The 6,580-nt window shown below is 32.9% G+C and overlaps 1 pseudogene; it reads left to right on the top strand.

Moving 5' to 3' along the window:
- The first annotated feature begins 423 nt into the window (after positions 1 to 423).
- LOC107627244 (uncharacterized) lies at positions 424 to 4,005 on the top strand (annotated as a pseudogene).
- Positions 4,006 to 6,580: the final 2,575 nt, after the last annotated feature.

A 6,580-nucleotide genomic window follows, 5' to 3' on the forward strand; every position in this document is an offset into this window, starting at 1 on the left:
CTTATAATATTTATTGAATATATTTTTGACAAAAAATTTAATTAAAAAACTAACCAAGTATAAAATAAAACTAAATTAATTACATATAAAATAATTATTCAAGTCCTTAAAGGTGATATGAAAAAATATATCTACTTAGAATTTAGTATAAAAGATTAAAACTTAAAAAGTTGTAAGTTGTTAAAATTCTCTATTAGTCTACACCAATAAAACACCACCAATACTTAAAGAATATTAAAATATTTGTGTGTAAAAAACTTAAAAAAATCAATGAGACATAAAATAGCATTCAAAAATAAATTACTTATTATAATGATTATGATAACGAGTTTTAATGTATTAATTACTGTAAAAAAATAAATTAATTATTCCTTTTCAATGTTACAACTTAGTTTACTTTTTGGTTGCATAAATTAGTTACAAATGGATAGAACTTGGATTGAAAAATCTCGAACAACAAAAGAATACAAGGACGGCATAAATGGATTCTTGGATTTTGCTTTTGCGAGAGCGGCCATTTCGGATAGAATATGTTGTCCATGTCCACGATGTACGTTTGAAAAATGGCAAAGAGACCAGTTCAGGATCACTTGCTCTTAAAGCCGTTTACCAAGAACTATCTTGTTTGGAATCGTCATGGTGAGATACAACCTGCTGAGCCAAGTAGTATAGAAGTGCAAGCGACACCATATCAAGAGAATCCATTAAACACATTAATGAATGATGTATTCGGCCACCATGGGGATGAAGGTATAACGGGAGTGAATGATGCAGTTATACACAATGGAGGCAAAGACATCGCAGATGAAAGATTACATGAAGCCTCTTTTGATGGTAGCGAGTTCAATGAATTTGTAAGAGATGGAAATGAAAAGTTGCACGAGGGCAGTAAATGCACAAATTTAGAGTTTATAATAAAATTGTATCACATAAATGTTTTGTGTAGAATAAGCGATAAAGCCATGACTATGATATTGAACTTGTTGAGAGATACATTTGATGGAATACGGTTGCCTTCTAGTTTTTATTTGGCCAAGCAAGTAATCTGCAAACTTGGCTTGGAATATACCAAGATAAATGCTTGCCTAAATGATTGTATGTTATATCTAGATGACAATTCAGATAACGTACAAGATACATGCAAGTATTGCGGTATATCTAGATGGAGCCTTAAGAAAAAAAAGAAAAAGCAAGCTGCAAAAGTTTTGCGATACTTTCCACTGAAGCCAAGGTTAAAAAGATTATATATGTGTAGCAAGACAGCTGAGCACATGCAATGGCATAATTCTGCACCTGCAAGAGATGGATTACTGAGACATCCAAGGGACAGCCAAGCATGGAAGGATTTTAATGCGACGCACACTTTGTTTGCCGAAGAGCCACGAAATGTTCGCTTAGGTCTTGCAACTGATGGTTTTAATCCCTTTGGAGCCTTGAGTTCTACTAATAGCATTTGGCCTGTGTTCCTAATTCCATACAATCTTCCACCTTGGATGTGTATGAATCACACTTCTTTCATCTTATCAATGGTTATTCCAGGAAGGAAGTCTCCGGGAAATAAGATAGATGTGTACTTGCAGCCCCTTATAGATGAATTGGAAGATTTGTGGAATGATGGTGTGGAGACCTTTAACTCATCATCTAGAAACACATTTAGAATGCATGCATCTCTTATGTGGACAATAAGTGATTTTCCTGGGTTAGGTATGCTATCTGGTTGGAACACACACATTGGTTTAGCTTGTCCCTCTTGTAACTTTGATTTTTATCCTTGTTATCTCCGTCATAGTTCTAAATGGTGCTTCATAGGTCATAGACGTTTTTTGGGAAGAAATCATAGATTTAGACTGAATCGTGTTCATTTTGATGGAAGCATAGAGGAGCGTGGTCCACCTAAGAAGTTATCAGGTGTTGACATTCTTGAACAACAACAGGGTGTTGAAACACGAGATCAGCAACGGAAAGAATCTCATAGTAGTGGGAAGAGACCTCGACGAGAAGTCAAGCAGTGGAACAAGCAAAGCATTTTCTTTGATCTTCTGTACTAGAAAACCAATTTGTTACGTCATAATCTGGACTTTATGCACATTGAGAAGAATGTGTGTGATAACATTTTGTACACTTTGCTTAATGATAAAGCAAAATCGAAGGACAATCTCAAGGCACGGAAAGATTTGAAAGAAATGGGCATAAGGCGAGATCTCTGGCCACGTGACAATGGATCATATCATTTATCTTTATTTTCACTAACACGTGATACCAAGAAGCTTTTTCTTTCGGCTTTGAAGAATGTTGTGCTACCAGATGGATACTCAAGTAACATTTCGAGATGTGTTGATGAAGGACAGAAAAAAAATTTTGGATTGAAAAGTCATGACTGCCATATTCTTTTGGAGGAATTATTACCAATAGCAATTCGTCATTTGCTGCCAGATCATGTTACCGCGGTATTGGTTGAGTTTGGCTCATTCTTTAAGATCCTTTTTGGGAAAAGCTTAAGTACTTCTGAACTCGACAAGCTCCAACAATTCATAATGATCGTCCTTTTCCAATTGGAAATTTCGTTCCCTCCATCATTCTTTACCGTTATGGTTCACTTGACAGTCCATCTAGTAGAGGAAGCAAAGCTCGGAGGTCCAGTGCATTATCGATATATTTATCCAATTGAAAGGTAAAATATTTTATATTATGAACTAAATATCATTAGAGATATATCTCTTGTCATGTCATTTTTACTTGATTTTGTTATATTATTTTAGGGAGTTAGGCCATCTAAAATCCCATGTACGGAATAGAGCATAAGCAGAAGCGTCTATAGCCGAAGGATATTTAGCTAAGGAATGTCTCACTTTTTGTTCTCGCTATTTTAAGGATATAGAGACAGGGTTCAATAGACCTAGACGTGTATGTGATGACCCACTTGACAGGGGATGCTCTGAATCTTGTCTATTTCCTACGGTGGGTAAAGCAGGGAGTTCTGGTACATTTTTTACTTTAAGTGAAAAGCAAAAGCTACAAGCCCATAGATATGTGTTACTAAATTGTCAAGCCGTCAAGGATTATGTGAAGTGAGTAAACACTTTGAGGTTATTTGCAGTAATATATTCATAATCTATATCAGTTGGTGACGTACTCTAAATCCAATTTAATTCTTCATGCAATGAATTTAGGGAATACATAATAAGAAGCTCAAAGGGAAGGAGACCGAACTCCATAGACATAGAGAAGAGAGTGTTTAAGGATTTTGTTTCGTGATTTGAAAAATGAGTAAGTTACTTAAGTATTAGAGTTTATGAAATGGGAAGCTTGTTAAGATATAAATGTTTTAAACCTCATAACTTATCCCAATTTCAGATAATGAACCCGGATACCATAGAACAGCTGTCTACTGACATAAAATTTTTAGCACGAGGCCCCTTATCAAATGCAACGAGATATAGTGCTTATAAAATTAATGGTTGCACATTTCAAACTGTTGATCGTGAAGAAGGTTTGAGGACACAGAATAGTGGAGTCTATTTAACATCTAGCACACCATGTGTTGCAAGTCGAGTTGACAGAAATTTAAGACAAGGTGATGTACCCTATTACGGGAAGTTGGAGGATATAATTGAGCTTAGCTATTATGGGTGATTCACTGTTGTTCCCTTCAAATGTAAATGGGCTGATTCTACTCGATATAGAGGATATAGAAGAGATCAATGGAATTTTTATTGTGTTAACTTTGATAGACCCATTCATACCGGTAAACATGAAGAAGATGAGCCTTATATTTTAGCGTCACAAGCATCAATGGTGTACTATGTAAATGATGTCGTTAATAAAGGATAGAGTATTGTTGTCCATTTAAAACCAAGAGATTTGTATGAAATGGGTCATGAAATTGAAGAGGCTGCAGATGAGGATGAGCCACATCAAGAGCAAGTTCTTGATCAATTTTTTGGTAACAGTGATGAATACATGCAGTTGGCAACAAACCAATTGATCGATGACGTAGTTGACTGATAATGAGAAATCTAAGGTTTAAGCTTATATTTGTTAATTTAAGGTTATGGTTAATCCTTTGATTTGTTCATAAATCATAAAGTTTATCCTTAGCCTAATTTTGTGTGAATATAACATGCTTTTGGAGTTAATTTATCAAACTTTTTGTTGTTAAATGCATTTACAGCAATGCCGAAGTGTAGACGCTTTACTAATCTGCTGAAATCATCTCCTCAACCTAAAAGGGGTTTTGATCAATCTAATGAGGACATAGTACACAATTCACTTACGAATAGCTCACCACCTAATCATGATTCCATAATGCAAGGAAATCCGGATAGTACTACGGATCACTCACTTCCTAACCAAGGATCCCAAGAACATACTTGGCACTTTGGTGGACATCAATCTTCTGAATATTGGCAGTGGAGACAATAGGTATGGTGCACAATAAATTTGTTGTCTCATGCTAAGTTTCCAGCTAATTGCTTTCTAAATAAATGCAAATGATTATATTTCAATCTTTATATGTTATATTTTTTTATGCAATTTCTTGTATGAAAGTAGAGAAGTGATAAAATGATATATGAATATATGCCAATATGTATAAATCTAATGCTTTTCATTCATGTAAGTTTAAATTATATATAGCATTTTTTAGTTTGTGGAAATACACATGTTTTCATTATTTATAACTGAATCCTTTCTAGAGGTAGTTTAAACAATAGTGTTTTAAAATAATCAAGTTTATTTCATTATACTCTTCCGTTTTAAAATAAGTCAAGTTTTAAAAAGGATACTTATTTTAAAATAGAGAAAAAAATAAGTATTTGAATTAATAAGTATTTGAGTTATATACTTATTTGGCAAGTTTACATAAATTTTTTGAATTAATAAACTTGGTTTATTTTTAAAGTGTTCTTACAACAAAAGAAATAAGGAGAGGGTGGATTTCTACAATACAGATGGATTTCATTTAAAAAAGTATTAAGTCCTATTATAAATTTTCTTTTGAGGAGTTCTACACATACAAGTCATTTTTGTTTACAAGTCTTACAAGTTGGGCCTAACACGCGCATTACTGAACTATCTTCGCGTGTTTCATCTTCGTTTCCTTTTTTACGAAAAAGAAGAAGAAGAGACACAGAGAAAGAAGAAGAAGAAGAAGAAGAAGAAGAAGAAGCACGGAGAAAGAAGAAGAAGAAAAAGAGGCACAAAAAAAACGTAAAAACTTGTATGATTTGTATGGAAAAGCGTTCTCTCTTTGCCTTCGATCTCCTTCTGTTTTTTTTTCATGGTTTCTGAAATCAAGCTTTGAAATTGTTTTCAAGATGATGGAACTTCAGAAATACACCCGAACGATTACAAAAATACACCCAAACGATTACAGAAATACATCCAAAAAATTACAGAAATACACCCAAACAGTTACAGAAATAAACCAAACGATTACAAAAATACACCCAAAGGATTACAGAAATACATCCAAAGGATTTAAGAAATACACCCAATATAGGGGGAGACAGTATATTTCTTCTTGAAATCTTTTAATGTTTTGCTGGTTAAGGATTAGGCACATGACAGAGACAATCTAGAAAAAAAATCTAGAAGAACGGTAAAATAGTTCCTTGAATAATGTTTCTTCATTTTTTCTGGTAATTTTGATGAAGGAGAAAGAAAAAATAAAAAGAGGAGAAGAAATTTCAATAAAAAAAGAGGGAGGAAGAGGTGGTGTTGATGACGATGATAACGAGAGAGAAAAAATACGAAAAAGAAGAAAAAGAGACACGGAGAAAGAAGAAGAAGAAGAAGAAGAAAAAGAGGAAGAGGAAGAGGAAGAGGAAGCACAGAGAAAGAAGAAGAAAAAAAGGCGCAAAAAAAAAACGTGAAACGGCGTGAATATAAATGACTTGTATGACTTGTATTGAAAATCACTTGTATGTGGAGAATTACTCTTTTCGTTTTAAATATCTTTTTGCAATTTTAATTATTGGGAAAAAGAATTTAATAGGTGGAGAATTACTCTTTTCGTTTTAAATATCTTTTTGCAATTTTAATTATTGGGAAAAAGAATTTAATAGAAGGATCTGTTTTTTAATTTTAATTACTCAATTATGATTTCTGTAATGCGTTTAAAATTTTTTTAACATTCTCTTAATAGAAAGATTCATTACACGTATCACATCCCACATAATAAAATAATAACGTAAGATACATAGTTCCAATCATTCATTGTTCTATATTGCTATGATTGAATAATGCTAAAGTTTATTTAGTTGGAGCCACATGATATAAATTTCAATTGTATAGAAATTTAGCCCAAAATATTTCTTATATTTTTTACCCAACTCCCGAGTCAGAAAATAAAAATATGAAATAGTACTACTCTTATAATATTACCAATTCTCCAAGTTTCTCATTTTCAAAATTTAAATAAAAACCATTTATTAGGTTACAGTCTTTGACAAATTATATGTTGATCCTGATATATTTATATATAGTGGTGTGTCATATATAAAGTTACTTAAAATTGCTCATATGTCAATATCACCTATGATCCACCATACAAGACAAGGAGTAATAAGTATTCTTAGAT

Source organism: Arachis ipaensis, chromosome B2, assembly GCF_059453495.1.
Source record: "Arachis ipaensis isolate K30076 ecotype BB chromosome B2, ASM5945349v1, whole genome shotgun sequence".
NCBI lineage: Eukaryota > Viridiplantae > Streptophyta > Magnoliopsida > Fabales > Fabaceae > Arachis > Arachis ipaensis.